Source organism: Arachis ipaensis, chromosome B5 (genome assembly GCF_059453495.1).
Source record: "Arachis ipaensis isolate K30076 ecotype BB chromosome B5, ASM5945349v1, whole genome shotgun sequence".
NCBI lineage: Eukaryota > Viridiplantae > Streptophyta > Magnoliopsida > Fabales > Fabaceae > Arachis > Arachis ipaensis.
This window is the reverse complement of record NC_142440.1, coordinates 151,785,577-151,805,577: the sequence shown is the minus strand read 5'-3', so window position 1 is coordinate 151,805,577 and position 20,001 is coordinate 151,785,577. Positions and strand designations below refer to the sequence as shown.

The 20,001-nt window shown below is 31.1% G+C and overlaps 1 pseudogene; it reads right to left on the bottom strand.

Moving 5' to 3' along the window:
• Positions 1-15,832: 15,832 nt before the first annotated feature.
• Positions 15,833-19,660, bottom strand: LOC110272154 (uncharacterized; annotated as a pseudogene).
• Positions 19,661-20,001: the final 341 nt, after the last annotated feature.

The window sequence follows — 20,001 nt, the reverse complement described above, 5'->3', positions numbered from 1 at the left end:
TGTTCAGATTTCAGTAATTCATGAAGTATTTTGTTGACAAGAAGAGAAGACATGTGAAATTCGAATAAGTGAATTGTTGCTAGTGAAATTACAACCCTCTAGACAATATTCAATGGTATTGAGAAAGAGCCAACAACTGGAAATGAAGTACTTTGAGCATTTTAGAATCAGTAAAAAGCTAAGTGCAGTAGCTTATAAGCTAGCTCTTCTTATGAAAGCCAAAATCCATAGTCTTTATACGGACATTTCGCTGAGTTGTTCGTATTCCCGTGTCAAACACATTTTGGATACGACACTTGTCGACATTTGTCCGACACGCGTGTCTGCTGTATCCAATCATGTCTTAATAAAAAAATAAAAAAATTGTTTCCGAACACGTCTAAATACCATTACATGTATTTTTGAGATAAATTTAGAAATAGTATATATTATTATTATTAAAACAAAAATATTTTAAATACTTTATATAATTAAAATAAAATACTAAAAATAATTAAAAATTAATTTATATTTTAATATCAATAAAATATCAAAATATCATTAATATTTATCTAAAAAATACTTTATATTTTATATATATACGTGTCCCCATCTCTTATAAAATTTTAAAATTCGTGTGTCAACGCGTCCCGTATCATGTCGTGTCTCGTGTCTATACATCATAGCTTTCATACATTTCAGTCTGCAAAAATTTTATGGAGAACAAGAAAAAGACCATTTTCACTACAAACTACAGAGCTTGGGACAATATTAGAACCATATAAGGTTGGTTGCTGGCAGAACAATCTTAAAGATTGGCAAGGAGGTGCAACAAGTTCAAATTCAATGGGACAAGAGTCTAAACTTGAGACTACATTAGTTGAAAAGTTTCAAAGAGCATATCCTAAATTCAACCTTAGTAAGAGACTCGAGGGATATGCATGGTAGTGAACTAATAATATATTCACACTTGTGATTAATCACCTTTTCATTGCCCTAATAAAAGACGATTATTTGATTTAATTTTTCATCCTTAAGGTTGTGTTTGTTCTCCATTTCAAATTAATGAAGACATTAACACAAAAGTACACATACATACACATGAATACATGTAATCTATTTTGGTTGTTAAGACACTAATAATAATTTTATCCCTATTGTTGTTGGTGATGAAATTGATAAGGATAGAAAATAAAATTTTCAAAATTTTTTAAGATACAAAATTATAATAAAAAATTATATCTCATGTCTAATATTTATATATCAGCTTTCTAATAAACCTTAACCTCTAAACTATATACAATATTGTGTTTAGTGTATTCTTCATAATTTTGAAAATCAGACTATATTGGTTGGTTTAATTGCCAAACTAGCAATTTAAACTGGTCTAATTCATAATAAAACCAGTTGTCAATGAATTGATAAAAATAAAAAATTGGTCAAAATGCTTGTGAACAGTCAAACTAACCCATTTCTTAGAGATTAGATCATTTAATTTTAATTAATAAAACAAAAATTTCTTTTTTTTTAAAAAATTCATATATAATTATATCATTTTATTATATTCTATTCAATACTAATAAAATTTCTGTTAAACCTTAAACTTTTAAACTTTTAATTTTACGAGCTCGATTATCAATTCGATTTTTAAAATCTTTCAAAAATTGTATCTCATTGAACAAATAATAAACGTAAATATCTATGTTTATGTCTAGATAAATTTGCAGAATAATCAAACAAACTACAATATTTATATAGATAATTGGACATGACATTACGATTGTCATAATACCACTTCTTTCAAAAATGTTAGTTGATAGGAGAAAATACATGAATGATTATATCTCTAATTCGCTATTTCAAGTAATAATTTTTTAACGAACTTTATACTTTTATTATAACATGGTATCAAAATTTCTATAACAGAAAAATTTAACATTCGATTCTTATTGAACTTAAAAAAAAAAGAATTTTAGTATAAGACAAATGCAAAAAAAGAAAAAAAAATCTATTAAAATTTTAAATAAATTCTAAAAAAAATTTTACTTGAGAAAATAGGTAAAAGATATAATTATTTAATTTTTTATTAACTTAAATTAAAAAAAAGGTAATTTTTGCAACAATTAATGTTGTAAGTTCAAAGATGAAGCTACATATTGACAATGATGATCCAACCGCACATGATTGATCCCATCGTGTCATATGACATCTCTAAATCATTAAGATAGCCAACCATGCATCCACACAATCACAAACCAGAAAACCATTATAGGAGAGTAGTTGATTGATTATGACATCTTTATTGTTGATTTATTGGTCTCACATTTAATATATATTATATTATAATTTTTAAGTTTTATATAGATATATTAATTAAGTAGAGTAGTTGCTCATAAAATACATATTAAAATATTTTAAAAAATATTAAAAATATTTATTTACTATTATTAGAAATCTTAATTAAACAAAACTTGCTTCTCAAAAATAATATATAAAGTCATTAAAATAAAAGAGAATGATCAACTCATAATTAAACTAAAATAATAAAATTCATATATATAAAATACAAATTACAAAACTAATGATAATAAAATATTTATTTCTCACTTTCTTAATTTTCTCATGATTATTTTTTTAGTTAGACATTAGTTAACAAAACTCACCGCATAGTATATTAGGATAAAATATAGTTTTTATTTTTAAAATTTATTAAAAATTTTAAAAATATTTTTAAATTTTATTTATTTTAATGTTGACGTAGAATTTTTTTATTTACATCTAATATATTTCTGATGGCTAATTTTTTAAAAAAAATTTAAGACTAATTCAATAATAATTTTATATGAATAATCTTTAATACAAGCAAATTAAACATAGTTGTTATGTACTATTGCTAGATTGATCTTAAAATTTTTAAATATTTAATCGTTAGAAATATATTTGATATAAATACAAAATTTCTAAAATAAAATTTAAAAATATTTTTAAAATATTTGATAAATTTTAGAGTAAAGTATATTTTTTACTATTAAAATTTGTCAAAAGTTTCAAAAATACTCCTAAATTTTGTTTTGTTTCAATTTTGTTCCAAAATTTTTCGATTTACATCAAATATACCATTGACAGCTAAATTTTCAAAAAAATTAGGACTAATCCAGCAATAATATATCAGAATTATTTCTAATTTATTTATGTTGATAATTGTTTTTGTAAAATTTTTGTCGAATTGATACTAAATTTTTTTAAAAATTAGTCATTAAGAATATAATAAAAAAATTTTAGTACAAAATTAAATTAAAAATAAAAAATACACTTTATCCTAAATTTTAAAAATAAAAATATGCTTTAAATTGTTTTTAAATATACCTAAAATACTGAGGTATTTCAATAATTTTAACTGTTAATTTTAATTAATATATTATATATATTTTTTATAATTAAAATTTACTGTTAAAATTATTAAAACACTAATAATGTACGTGATACGCTTCAAATTCTTCCAATACTTTATCCGACATGATATTATTCAACCATTTTAAAGTGACAATGCAAGTGAATAGACCTACTTCTCCTACTTTTGGGTGTATGTGCCATAATTATCTGATAGGAAAATTATCACATGTTCTATTCTACTAGCATGGAACATCATGTTCTTTTGTACTATCCGGTTTCTATTATATATTTGTCTTGTAGTGAAGAACTTAAAGACAATTTTATCCTTTAAAGCAAAACTAAAATGACCCATTTGTCAATGGTTGAGTTTCTAAATTCCTGGCTTGGCTAAAAATGGGGCGTGAGCCATTATTTGTTCCATTGAGAATTAAATCTTTATGCCATTCTTAAAATACACACCATTAGCAACATATCCTAGCATATTTAGTTTTTATATTTATTAACAAATCATTCAATTTTTTAGTAAAAAATTATAAACATATTCAGCAGCTACCTTAGTAAAAATAATATTATATAAAATAAGTAAATAATATATATCAAAATAAAATTTAATTTTCAAATATTAACATTACAATTAAAAATATTGAACTCTTCTTCTAATTTTTCTTTAAAATTAACTCTTTTACTTTTAATTTGTCTTTTGAAAAACTTAAAAATACAACTTTAATAACATTCTCATTTAAATCTTTTAAAATACTTGTTCGACATCTAATTTTTTAAAAACACAAAATTCGAACAAAAAATGTACGTCTAATAGATTTAATGACAGAGAAAAATATTTATTTTTTTAGTGGCTTCACTGAATCTAATTTATAGACTTTGAATTAATTTCAATCCACATATTTTTAACTTTAGTTTTTACAAAAAAAAAAAAATTAGTTCATTGCTGTGGTACTTATATGAAGATTTAAATTTAATATCTAATGATATTAGATTTTTTTTATTCGGTTGTGTCCAAAAAAATATATTTGGCTATTTTAATATTAAAAAAGATTATAATTATCAAATTATCGTAAATCAAAATTCATTATATATACCTTCTCTTTTATAATTTATATATAGATAATAATATTATTATTCCTAAATCTTGTTATTCTACCATGATTTACTAAGAATTTTATACTATATTTTAATACGTAAATTATGGTAGGATAATTATTTTACAAAAATACACAAGTTACGCTATATCTTATTGGAAAGTTATCCAGTATTCCACACTAATTTAATGGAATACAGTATGTCATGTACGAATAAGTTGCCATGTTACTTTTGGTGTTTAGTGAGGAGTTAAATTTCTAAAATGTCTATCTTATTGATGAAAACGACGAAAATAAGTCCCCAAATGTTTTGGCTTTGAAGGTTGCTCCTCTCTGATTTTCTTTATTTATTTATTTATTTATTTATTTATTTTAGGTCTAAGTTAAAGACATATATGAGAGGGTTAACATACCTAGTACAAAAAAAGAAATCTAATTAAAAAAGACACGTGTAAACGGCTTAATATTTTTATTTTTTAAAAAATATTAAAATTAATGTTGAGTCAATAGTTTAATTAAAAGTTTGATAGAAATAAGATGTAATTAATTTTACATAAAATTGATAACTAAAAATTATTAGTTAAAAATTTAGTTAAATTAATTAAATTATTTAATAGTTTTTAGTTATTAACTTTATGTGAAGTTAATTGTACATAAAGTTTACCTATAAAATTATATTATAAATAAAAATATGATATAATAATATAAATATATTTAATATAATTAAAAACTTTAATTTATTTTCTTAAACTCTAATTTTAAAATGTTTTATTAAATTCTCTTTAATTTCTATCTTTCTTAATACAATATCGTATCAAAAACTTACATTAATTTTGATTTATTTGTTAAATTTAAAAATATAAAAACACATACATTTGTCGAACTGAAATTTTTTTTATAAACTTTTTTTCATTGATTTATTTATAATTTTTCATCATCATCACTATTATTCTATCATTGCCATTATCTATTGCTATTATAATTGTTACTATAATTGTTGTTATTGTCATTATTGTTATTATTAATTATTGGTTAATCGTGAACAAATTCTATTTAATTAATTAATTAATCAATAACAATAATAATTGTGAACAATTTTTTTTAATTCTTTTGTAAATGCAGTCTTTATTAAATTTGAAAAAAATATATATTATTTAAATTATAATTATTTCCATAATTTTTTTAGGTAATCATCTTTTAATAAATGTATGTATTAAGAATATGTTTAATTATTCTGTTGGTCTTTGTAGTTTTATCAAATTTGTAATTAAGTTTTTATATTTTTTTCTAATCACGTTCTTACACTACTTTTAATTTTATAGTCAAGTCTTTTTGTTTCAAAAATATTAAAATCAACGAAATATTCCCTCTAAAAAAATTTTCTAGTCAAAGTTTTAATTAAGTTTTTAATTGTGGGTACATTAAATTTGTATAAAAATATTTCATTAACTCTAAAAATTAATTTTATGAAAAAAATAGTTAAATAAAAATTGATACATAATTTGTTAAAAAAAATTAAGAGGGAGCATTGCCCCTCTTCCTTTACACAAAATTTTGTTTTTGTTTATACATATTAATTTATATATTTTTAATTAAATAATTAACTATTAAAATAATTAAACTTAATATAATAGAATAATCAAATAATAAATAAATAATTTAACTATTTTATAGTACTATAATAAAAAATTTTATGAAAATCAAAGATATCTTTATACACAATAACTAAACTTTTTTTATATACATTGCATGATTATTGTTGTGACACTCGTTCCAAAAAAGAAGAAAAATAATGCCATTTAGTGCAGTTCAGTCAAGACATATCACATATGGCGGCTGGAAAAAAAATGGCTTTTAAAATTAGTCTATAAGGACAAGCTGATAACTTCAATCATACAAAACTTGTTAAAAGAAAAAACGGTTGCATGTCTACATGCACCACCCAACCTTCATGTTCATCTGTGTTTCACTCGCTTAATCTGGACCTTGTATTTTTTTTATTATTATATCTAAATGATTAATGTTGTTGAAATATCATATTTCAAAAAGGACATCGACATGACATACGTGAACATCTTCCTGTCTGATATCCCTAATCTTGATGTTCTTCTTCCAAGTTCTAACCGAGTATTAATTTATATATATTGATGAAGACAAAGTGACAAACCCTTTTGAATCGACCGTACGTTGAAAAAGAGGGGCAGACGCAATTCCTTTCCTTACTACTGTGGTTGGGGATTGGATCGGTACTTAGATACTTAAAAGTTAAAAGGATAAAGTATATATATACTTAAATTTTATTTTATTTTAATTTTATTCTAAAATTTTTTTATTTTCATCAAATATATTTTTGATGATTAAATTTTAAAATAATTTAAAATCAATTCAATAATAATTTTATCAAAATAACTTTTAACATATATAAATAAATAAAACATAATTATCATATATTATTATTAAATTAGTTTTAAACTTTTAAAAATTTAACTATTATAATTAATTATATTTCATACAAATAAAAAAATTTTGAACAAAATTAAAATAAAATAAAATTTAAAAATATTTTTAAAATTTTTAATTAATTTTAAAGGTAAAAAATATATTTTATCTAAACTTAAAATACGTTCATGTCCTCTCTTTAATCCCTACACGCTTAGACTTAACAAGGCTATTGAATTGAATGGTTATTATGCATTCACTCATGATAAACAATATAGGAGAATACTGTTTTTTTTTAACAATGTAAATAATAAATAAAAAAAAAGTTAATTTTAATTTTAAAAATCAAATTTTAAATTAATTAGATTAATCATAATTTTGATTTTTTTTTTTGCAACCACTCTCTTGCAATCCTGTGCTACCGCTGCTGCTGTTGTATCGCGAACCCAAAGCCTTCGCAGCTACTGTTTCGTTACTTATTTTTTATCAACTTAGTCGGATGTTCATTTTATTATGTATGTAGATGGTTCTTTTCATTCTAAAGTTGATGTTTATTTATTGGTATTTTACTTGATTTGCTTGATTATGCATGCACATGCTTCGCAAGATATTCATTTTACTATGTACAGATGGTTCTTTTCACTAAGATGTGGATGTTTATTTGAATCTTACTATTTGGGTGAACAAAACAACGTGACACACAATGAAAGTGACGAAGACAATACAACGGCGTGGAAGCAAGGGCAGAGGTGCAGCGTTGGAGCAGCTAGCGGCGGAACAAGGCCTCTACTCGGCGACGATGCGACGTCACAGGAGGGAGAAGAAGGCGCGCAATAGCAGCGTCGCTTGCAGGGAGAACAGGGGCAGCGCAACGCATGGAAAAATAAAGTGCAGCGGCAGCGTCGAGAGCAAGGGGCGCGACACAGGGAAGAAGGTGCAGTGACAACGTTGGTTGCAGGGAGCACAGGGCGGCGCAACGCATGGGAGAAGAAGGTGCAGCGGTTGTGCGGCGCGTTGCTTCTTTAGACAGTGGCGGTGGTGGTGAGGTGCGTTGGTAACGGCACGATAGGGAAGGGAAAGTGAAGCGGCTGCAGTAAAAAGAGAGAAAGGTAAAAGGTGAGAGATTAGAATTGTAGTGGAAATAGGATGGGATGTTTTTTATTTTACTAGACCTGCATTCCATTATTCACGTTGTTTGCACCCTCTATTATCTACTTAGCAAAACTTTTTTCCTATACAATATACTGCAACCGTACGTGTATGCTACTTAACATATTAACAATTAGCATGATTTTTGTATATGAAATGTGTCACGTAAGGGGTAAATAACTAAATGGTTAAATTTGTCTTTAAAAGATTATTCGTTTTTAAATTAGTCTCCAAATTCGTCTTTCAAAAATTTTAAATTAATCACGTTAGTCTTTCTGTTATTTTTTTTTGTTGATCGCGCCAAAATTTGTTAATGTGACACGTTAAGTGATACTACAATACACACATAGGAGTCTTAATTGACTATTAGCATGATTTATAGAATTAGATCAAATCAAAATCTAATTGAGGGGAGAACTTGAGGCATTGGAATCCTTCAATTTAGAGTTTATTTGATCTAATTTCATAAACTTATCATGTTAGCCGCCAATTAAGATTACTAGGTATTGGAAAAACTCAACAATAGTTCAAACAAGAACCTGTCTAACAGCGGAAGCACCAAAAATAATTTTCCCACAACCTGTGTGATTAAATAAGCAATACCAAAGATACTCCAAGCAACAAATACAATGACAGAATTTAAATAATCAGACACCCGAATTTTAATGTGGAAAAACTCCCAATAAGAGGGACAAAAAACCCACGAGACCTAGTCCAGTAAAAACTTCCACTATCAAAATAATGGGAACACAAACAGTCTTTCTAGTAGCACTAGGGCATCTCAACAATCAACAAAATACATCATCAAAACTGATGGAATCAACATAAACCCTCCACAAAGTGGGTATCTCAAGTCAGACAAAAGAGAAGACAATACAACTAGAAACTTATATCCTAATGTTCATCTCTACACCAGGAATAACATACTAAAATTTCATAAGAAATGGAGCAAGTTTACCGGGTCAATCGGATAAAAAATGGCTTGCCCTTTTCCCCTAAATTTTCTTCTTCTCCTTCGACGAAGCCTCTGCTTCGTTTCTTTCTTTCTTTTCAATATGAGAGTCTAAAAAACTCTCTCTCCCTTCTCGTGGCTTAAAAGCCACTTTCTTTCATTTATTTATTTATTTTTGTTTTAAAAGTTATGTGGGCCCCATTTGAGATTGGGGACCCACCAACAAATCTCTCCCTTACCAACTCAAGTGGAGATAGGCTGCTCTACCAAGTCCGCCTTCTCTTTGCAAGAATCAAACTTAACTGCAGGTAAAATCTTAGTCATCATATCTGAACAATTATCATCAGTATGGATCTTCTCAAGTGCGTATGACTTCATCTCAAACGCTTGACGTATCCAATGATATCTCACCTCTATGTGCTTCGATCTGGAATGAAACGTAGGATTCTTGCTGAGATGGATAGCAGTCCGACTGTCACAAAATAACACAAACTTCTCTTGATTGATGCTAACTCTTGTAGAAATTTTTTCATCCCACAAGAGTTCCTTAGAAGCTTCAACAATGTATTCTGCCTCTATAGTAGACAAAGCAATATATTTATGAAGTCGAGATTGCCACGACACAGCTCTCTCTGCAAAAGTCATCATATAACCAAAAGTAGACTTCCTTGAATCAGGATCCCCAGTCATATTCGCATCTGTGTAACCATCCAATACAGGTTGGCCACTCCCAAAGCATAAACAAACTCTGAAAGTACCATTAAGGTATCTGAAAATCCACTTCACTGGTTGCCAGTGTTTCTTGCCAGAATTAGAGAGAAACCGACTAACAACTCCAATGGCATGAGCAATATCTGGCCTGGTGCAAACCATAGCATACATCAAACTGCCAACTGCAGATGCATATGGAATCTTCTTCATTTCTGCTTTCTCTTCTTCACTTGTAGGACATTGCCGTGAATTCGGCTTGAAATGACTAGCAAGTGGAGTACTAATAGGTTTGGAATTACTCATGTTAAACCTCTTTAAAAACTTCTCAATATACTTCTACCGTGACAACCACAATTTTCCATTCTTCCTGTCACGAGTGATACTCATGCCAAGAATTTTCTTTGCAGGACCCAAATCTTTCATAGCAAAGGATCTGTTCAAGTCTTTCTTAAGACTTTCAATCTTTTTAGTGTCATGACCAACAATCAACATATCATCAACATAAAGTAAAAGAATTATAAAATCACCATCAGAGAATTTCATAACATACACACAATGATCAGAAGAAGTCTTACTATCCCCATGATCTTTCATGAAGGAATCAAACTTCGTGTACCACTGTCTTAGCACTTGCTTCAGCCCATATAAGCTCTTCTTCATCTCGCATACAAGATGCTCATTTCCTTTAACCTCGAAACCCTCTGGTTGCTCCATATAAATTTCTTTATCTATGTCACTGTGAAGGAATGCAGTCTTCACATCAAGCTGCTCAACCTCTAAATTCAAGCTAGCCGCCAAACTAAGCACAACTCGAATAGAGGACAACTTCACAACTGGAGAGAAAATCTCCTCAAAATCAATACCTTTCTTTTACTCAAAGCCTTTCACAACCATTTGGGCTTTATACCTTGGCCGTGAGACATTTTCATCTACTTTCAATTTGAACATCCATTTATTCTTAAATGCTCTCTTACCCTTCAGTAGCTTCACCAATTCTAACGCATGATTCTCATGCAAGGAATTTTATTTTTTCTTGCATGGCCTTCAACCAATCTTCTTTATGCTCATCAGACATAGCTTCCTGGTAGCTCTCTGGCTCTCCAGTCTCAGTGTTCATCACATACTTATGAGGAGAGTATTTCTGAGAAGGATGACGCTCTCTAGTAGATATTCTCAATTCAGGCTCAACGGGTGGTTCAGGTGGAACTTCAACATCTGGCACCTCAAGTTGAGGTGTAGGTTCATCATGCCAATCATCACCATTATTATCAACTTGTACATATTCCCCATCAACAGAAGGTCAAGTGGAAGGACCAGGTTCATCATCAGCAGAACGTCTAACAGTTATTGCTGACTTATCTGTCTTCTCAAGATCATCAATCGTTTGGTCTTCAACAAAAATCACATTTCAACTTCTAATTATCTTCTTTCTCACCGGATCCCATAATCTTTAACCAAAGTCTTCGTGACCATAACCCATGAAGATACACTGCTTTGACTTTCCATCAAGTTTGGACCTTTCATCTCTTGGAATGTGAACAAAAGCCCTACAGTCGAACACTCGCAAGTGACTATAAGAGACATCTTTTCCTCTTCAAACTTTCTCTAGAACATCACCATTTAGTGGAACTGAAGGAGAAAGGTTGATCAAATCTACCGCAGTCCTCATTGCTTCACCCCAAAAGGATTTAAGCAACTTTGCATGAGAGAACATACACCTGATTCTATCATTGATAGTGTAATTCATTCTCTCTGTAACTCCATTATGTTGAGGAGTTTTAAGAACCATCTTCTCAAACTTAATCTCATGTCTTTTACAATACTCTTCAAACGGACCCCTGTATTCACTACCATTATCTGCTCGAACACATTTCAATTTTCTTCCCGTTTCTCTTTCAACACTTGCATGAAAGTGTTTAAAGATACCGAGCACCTGGTCTTTAGATTTCTAAACAAAAGTCCACACTTTTCGAGAATAATCATTAATAAAAGTAACAAAATACCATGCACCACCTAGTGTCTTAGCATCCATAGTGCAAACATCAGTGTGAACTAAATCTAGAACATGTGATCTCCTATGAGGTCCAGAACTATGAAATGATACTCTAACATACTTTCCAATAAAATAATGACTATAAGTATTTAAAGTTGTATCTTTCGCTGAAAGTGAGTGCTTCTTGGCTAAGACGCTTAGTCCTTTCTCGCTCAAGTGACCAAGACGTATATGCCACAAATCAGAAGAGGAATCATCAGCTACTTTCACCTTTTTTTTGCACAACTTTGCTTGTAACTGATAAAGAGTAGTGAGACTATTGTCTTCTCTAGCAATAATGAGATCCCCTTTAGTAAATCTTGTATTTTCCACTACCAAAGGAAGTGTAATACCCCTCTTGATCCAATGTCTTCACTGAAATGAGATTGAACCACATATCTGGCGCATGCCTAACATTCTTCAACTGCAACTTGCATCTCATGTTGGTTTCAAGCTACATATCACCCATACCAATGATATTACACACTCCTTTACCTCCCAATTTGATTTTGCCAAAATTTTCAGCAGTATAGGAAGTGAAAATTCCACACCTCAGAGTGACATGACATGAGGCACCAGAATCCATAATCCAAGTGGAATCATCACAAACAAGATTCACATAATTTTCATATGTGATAAGAACATCTTCATAAACAATAGCAGCAGTTTCTTTATCACTATCTTTACCTTTGTCTTCGTTTTTTTCTTTGATTGTTCTCTTTTCAAGAACCTACAATACCTCTTGATATGTCCCGACTTGCCACAATGGTGACAAATAAACTCCTTTCTTAGCTTGCACGTTCCTCTTGACTTGCTTCGACTCTCTAACTTGTCAGAACTGTGAGGTTTTCTACTTTGACTTCTCCCCTGTGACTTTGAAATAAGTGCTTCTGACCGGGAGGAGGTATTAGTCAAACCTCGCTCTCTTCTTCTGACTTCTTCATTCAACATGCTCTCTTTGACCATTGCTAACGTCAACTTTTCTTTTGGAGTTGAGTTAGTCAATGTCACAACCAGAACTTTCCAACTATCAGGCAAAGAGCTCAACAACAACAAGGCTTGCAACTCATCATTCAAAGTGATTTTATTATTTGTCAGTTGGTTCGCTGTCTCCTGAAAAATGCTTAAGTGCTCCGGCATTGATTTACCTTCAATATACTTTATATTGACAAGCTTCTTAATCAAGAATGCTTTGTTTTGCACATTCTTCCTCTCATATATCTCCTTCAATTTGTTCCACATCTTCTCGGCATTCGTTTTGGTGACAACATGTGGATACATGCTAAGATCAAGCCATTGCCTAATCAAAGCAACTGCCTTCCGATTCAGCTTCTTCCATTTAGCATCGGATTTAGTACCTTTGGATTTATCCCCCTCCATAGGATCATACAAGTCCTTGCTATACAACATATCTTCCATGAGGGTCTTCCAAATCGAGTAATTTTGGGAATTCAATTTGACCATATTTGGTCCATGAGTATTTTCCTCTATTTAATCAGCACAGAGATAAACAACCAAAGCTCTAGATGCCACGTTGTTGGAAAAACTCAACAACATTTCAAATAAGAACCTGTTTAACAGAGGAAGCACAAAAAATAATTTTTTCACAACATGTGTGATTAAATAGGCAATACCAAAGATACTCCAAGCAACAAATAGAATGGCAGAATTTAAATAATTAGACACCAGAATTTTAATGTGGAAAAACTCCCCAAAAAGAGGGATAAAAAATTCACAGGATCTAGTCTAGTAAAAATTTTTACTATCAAAATAATGGGTACACAAACAATCTTCTTAGTAGCACTAGGGCATCTCAACAATCAACAAAATACATCATCAAAACTGATGGAATCAACATAAACCCTTCATAAAGTGGGTATCTCAAAAATACAACTAGCAAATTATATCCTAATGTTCATCTCGACACCAGGAATAACATACTAAAATTTCATAAGAAATGGAACAAGTTTATCGGTTCAATCAGATAAAAAATGGCTTGCCATTTTCCCCCAAATTTTCTTCTTCTCCTTCGACGAAGCCCCTGCTTCGTTACTTTCTTTCTTTTCAATATGAGAGTCTCAAAAACTCTCTCTCCCTTTTTGTGGCTTAAAAGCCACTTTCTTTCATTTATTTATTTATTTTTGTTTTAAAAGTTGTGTAGGCCCCACTTGAGATTGGGGACCCACCAACACTAGGTGTGTGTTGTGGTGTTACTTATCGTATCGCATCAACAAATTTTGATGCCGTTAGCAATAAAAGTGACAGAATGACTAAAATGACTAACTATTAAAAATCTTTGAAAAACAAAATTGAATAAAAAAATCTTTTAGAAAACTAATTTGACTGTTTACTCGTCGCATAAGCAATGCGTATGTGTGTCCACTATTTAAAAGGTTATATAAAAAATATAAATTAATTATAAATCTTTTATTTTTAATGTGTTAAATATATAAAAAATTAATTTTTTTTGTGGGCTTGTGACTGTCGTGCGGTTTCAAAAATAGCAAAGGAGACACCGCGATTTTGAAGATGGTACTCCTGTAACAGTTACCGTCGCCTCTCTTAATATTTTTTTTCTCTGCTACCTTCGATAGACTAACTCAATTTCACTCTTCACCACCTCGAGTTTTCTATTCCCATTTTCTTCTCTTGTTCTTTTTCCTTATTCGTTGTTCTTATTCTCTTCTTTGTTTTTTGTTTTTTGTTTTTTTTATTTTTATTTTTAAAGAATATATACATTAGTATTTTTGTAAAATTATTATTATTTTATTAGAATGATTTTGATTTTTTATTCTGAGATTTTTAAATTCAAATTAAATTTTTGAAAGTGACTAATAAGCAGTAGTTGTTTTCTAGAAATGAGATATTGGTGTATATTTGTTGGAAATTGAATAAAAAATATAGCTTATCAGAGAGGATGGTGTATTAGTTTATTTGGATAGAAATATATCTTATAAAATTGAGTTTAATTTTGACTTGTTGTCATTGAGTTGCTGATGTCAAACTTTCTCCTTCTCCTCTCACTTTAAAATTGAGTTGTTGTTTGAAAGAAGGGATGATTGATGTTGTGATAAGGTGAGATTGATGTTGTGATTAAGTGAGATTGATGGATGAAGAGTGGTGTGATAGTGGTAGTGGTGATGATTGAAAAAGAGGAAGAGGAAAAGAGAGAGGGAGAGGGAGAGGGAGAGAGAGAGAGGTGCGTAGCCATGGTGACGATGATACAAGGATTAGTGGTGAGGTGGGTTTTTTTGTTTAAAGACAAAATTTTTCGAAAAATGTCGATTATGGACAAAATGATAATTTTATAACGTTTTGTAACGTTGAGGATGATTTTAATAAGAAAAAAAAAGACACGAGACGATTTTTATTTTGACCGAAGACTTTAAAGACGAAAAAAGTATTTAACTCTTATTAATATAATATTATATTTTCATATTTAATTAATATTTTTTATATTATATAATATTTTTTTATTTTACAATAATTGAATTTCGGTATATTAATTAAATTTAATTTTTAAAAATAAAATTTTATTAATTTAATATATAAAAGAGTAAAATATACTTTTTGTCCCAAAAATTTGCTAAAAGTTTTAAAAATATTCCTAAATTTTGATTTGTTTCAATTTTGTCCATCAAGTTTTCGATTTGCATCAATTTTATCCTAATTACTAATTTTCTGATAATTAATATTTTTCTTTCCAAGTATACCCCCTTCCTTATACTATCATCATCATCACAATCCTCTGTCTCTCCTTCTTTCTCTCTTTTCATCTCACTGTCATCTTCACCACCACCATCATTATTGAGCAACACTGTTAACCTCCTCCTTCATCGTCGCCGGCCAAACTCCTCATTCTCCTTCTTTTTCCTTTCTTCTCCGACCCTCCATCTCCATCACCACCATCTCTGTTGAGCTCCATTCTCGATGACCACCACCATTTTTCTCCTTCTTCGCAGAAACCCAGCACCGTCAAAGCCATCGCTCTTCCTCCTTCTCTGTTAGCAAACCCAGCTTCCTATCTTTTCATTGCATGCATATATCATGTATACCCTAATCAATAATTATACTAATAAATTAGGCCCCTCTTGTATTTGACTGCAAATTGAAGCCTAATTGAAGATCTAAAGCTTTGTTATTACTACTATGGCTTTGTATTTGATGATTTGAAGAATTAAGAAAGTTGCAAGGCTTGAAGATGTTGTAAGTCCTATTATTATTATTATTATCATCTATACTAGTATTAGAAAATTTGAATATGCAAGAATCTTGCTGTGAAGAAGCAGCAGCTTGATATGATGATGGCAGAGATGAATACCAATTACTATTTGATGCTTTCTCGACCAAAAAGTTTGAATCTTGATCATTGGGGTTGAAGCTAATTTGGGATTTTTCACAAATTGTAAAGTCAGAATAGTAGTTGTAAGAAGAAGGATCATAGAACCAAGGGGTGTTACTGTTATTATGATTATGATTATGATGAGAAAAAATCATGATGATTGTTGTTTGGAAAATTGGGCTGTTGAAGATAGTAGTTTATAGTGGCTTTGCTTACTTGAAGCTGCAACCTTTTTTTCTTTATCCTCTTTTCTTTGAGAGCATTTTGGTGCCCACCAAGTACTTGTAAATTTGCAAATTCCTTCAAACAGTATTGGCACTCAAGCTTCTTCTCATTATTATTAGTGGTTATGGTTCTTTGATCTTGTGCTGTGATTTTTTCCCTAAGCTGGGTTTGCTAACAGAGAAGGAGGAAGAGTGATGGTTTTAACGGTGCTGGTTTCCACGAAAAAGAAGAAAAATGGTGGTGGTCATTGAGAATGGGGCTCAACGGAGATGGTGGTGATGGAGATGGAGAGTCGGAAAAGAAAAGAGAAAAAAAGAGAATGAGGGGTTTGGCCAGCGACAATAAAAGAGGAGGTTGACGGTGGTTGCTCAATAATGATAATGGTGGTGGAGTTGACAGTGAGGATGAAAAGAGAGAAAGAAAGAGAGACAGAATTGTGATGATGATAGGTATAAAGGAGGGTTATATTTGAAAAAAAATATTAATTATAAAAAAATTAGTAATTAGGATAAAATTGATGCAAATCGAAAACTTGATGAACAAAATTGAAACAAATCAAAACTTAGAGATATTTTTAAAACTTTTAACAAATTTCAGAGACAAAAAATATACTTCACTCTATATAAAATTTATAAAATTATATTTTTACATATGTGATCAACCCAAGTTAAACTAATTTTTTTAAATTTATTTAAAATAAAGTTAAATCTTTAAAATAAATAAAATAAAATGTTAAAATTAAATCCAAATTTAATTAAATTCAACCCAATCCAACCCAACTCATATACACGCTAGCCTAGCACGTGTTATGTGTATGTGAAAACTCACCTTTTTAGTTTTAAAGCAGGAAACTTCCGGTTCCCCGCATTCGTTATCTTATTAATTTCCCGTACCAAGTCAGACTCACAAGACCCTTTTTTGAGTTTTGAAGCACAAGTTTGGTACCTGCTAAATTTAAGTGCATTAAAAGTTAGTACCTGCTAAATTTCACGTAAAAGTGTAGCCTTATTTACTATTTATTTAATATTAAATAAAATAAAAAATAAAAAATTTGATAATGTTTTACTAATACTTTTTAGAATAAATATCTAAATTAATTTTTAAAAATTTTAAAAATAGATATTTTAATAAAAAAAATTAATATACTAAAATATCTTCAAAATTTTACTCTAGATAAATTAGTCTTCAATCTATTTTTCGGCAGAATAATTATCTAAATCAGTCTCCAAAAATTTTAAAAACAGACATTTTAGTCTCTCAAAAAAATTAAGGTAAGATCAATTCTCAATATTTTATTGTCAGACATAATAATCTTCTATCTATTTTTTGACATAACTCACTTTAAGAGAATGCAAATTTGACACACTTTTTTTTTTTGTTAACATAATTTTTACACACATTATAAATCAAAGAAAAATAATATATATATATATATATGTCACATGAATGTATATGTTAAGTTAGTTTAATTATAAAGAAAAAATTCAGTTAGCCTTTTGAATTAATTGATAATTTAGTGATCAAATTAAGATTCAAGTAAAATAAAGGGCAAAAAACCATATTAAGCCAAAGCAAGAATCTTGTAACCAAAATGCGCCAAATCCAATTTCGTTTCAGCAATGAGCCAAAGTGTATTTTAATATAATTCGAACCAAGCTGGTTCGAATTGCACTCCTTCATAATTCGAACCAAGATGGTTCGATTTAGTGTTGTACGTATTTGAATAATTCGAACCACTAAGGTTCGAACTCCTCCCATACATAATTCGAACCACTATGGTTCGAACTTCTCTCATACATAATTCGAACCAGGTTGGTTCGAATTATGCTTTGAATTCGATTCCATGTAATTCGAACCAGGCCGGTTCGAATTACTCCTAGTGCACTCCTTCATAATTCGAACCAGGCTGGTTCGAATTAGGTGTGATTTGACTATATAAGGAGTTCGAATCACCCTCATTCGAACCATTATCCCTCCCCCCTACCCCACAAAATCTCAGAGAAAACGACCCAGATTCTCTCCGAGGAAGACCTGAACGGACTACTCTGCTGATGGGGGACGATCCGGCACAGTTATATCGGTTGGACGGAGTCGCTCATATAGCCGGGGTCATCAACGACGAGGTTAGTGGTTTTGTATCTTGGTTAGACGGTACTTTATGTTAGTGGTTTATGTAGGTGGTTTGGGTGAGGGGATTATGTAGGTGGTTTATGATAGTGGTTTAAGCTAGCGGTATAAGTTAGTGGTTTATGTTAGTGGTTTAGGGTGGTGGTTTAGGGTAGTGGTTTTTGTTAGTGGTTTAAGTCAGTGGTTTTTGGTAGTGGTTTATGTTGGTGGTTTATGTTAGCGGTTTTTGTTAGCGGTTTTTGCAAGCGGTTTTTATATGTGGTTTAGGGTAGTTGTTTAATGCTAGGTGGTTTAAGTAAGCCGGTTTATTGAATTTGTTTCTTGTTAATGGCTCTCGTTAATTGTGGTATATGCTAGCGGTTTAGTTGTGTGGTTTAGGGTTTGTTTTCCAGTTAGTTATCTTTCATGTAATGTTATGCTGTTTAATTTAGCGAAATGGTTAATGTAAACCGGTTTATGGAAACCGTTTTATGTAAACCCGTTTATGTAAACCGGTTTACTGTAAACCGGTTTATGTGAACCGGTTTACTGTAAAACCTGTGTAGTTATATATCTCAGTATGCGGTTCTTTTCATGCGCAGCCCGAGCGATGCATTAGGAGCATGAGGCGGCAGCAGGGCATGCGTCTTGATGACAGATACGTTCCATACTTGCAGATGGCAGGGCTATACCATCTTGCAAGGCTGAACGACCGGTGGTTCCGGCTAGACGAGGCGCTCGTCAGTGCATTCGTGGAGAGATGGCGTCCCGAGACGCACACATTTCATATGCCGTTCGGAGAGTGCACGATCACACTCCAGGACGTGGCATACCAGCTGGGTTTGCCAGTCGATGGCCGTTACGTGAGCGGGTGCCTGTCAGAGTTCCATATATACATCGATGGCGGCCGTCCACCCTGGGTCTGGTTCCAGGAGTTGCTAGGAGTTATACCTCCTCCCAGTCAGGTTCAGAAGTACGCAGTGAACTGCAGCTGGTTTCAGGAGACCTTTGGTGAGTGCCCTGAGGATGCAGGTGATGACACTGTTCGCCGATATGTCCGTGCGTACATCATGATGTTGCTGGGCACGCAGCTGTTTGCGGACAAGTCTGGCAACCGGATTCACATTAGATGGCTTCCATATGTAGCGAGGCTGGAGGAGCTGGGTACGTACAGCTGGGGTTCGGCAGCACTGGCCTGGTTGTACCGGTGCATGTGCAGGGTGGCAAACAGACATGTTGTGAAGTTAGCGGGCCCGCTCCAGCTACTGCAGTCTTGGATCTTTTGGCGGTTTCCTCAGTTTAGGCCTACAGGATATGAGGCGTTCAGCTGGCCGTTGGCGTCGAAGTACTATACTGGGCCTATTCTTTTTCAATATGACTTACAGAATTGCGTGTATGTTAATACTCTATTGCATAATGTAAACACATATATTAGTATATGTAACTCATGTGTATGGTGCAGATGGGCAGGTTACAATCCTTCCGGTAGCGAGAAGGGTCCGAGAGTGCGGGCGTGGAGGCTTAGGATAGACCGGTTACAGTCCAGGGAGGTTAGTATGCTAATTAATAACTGATG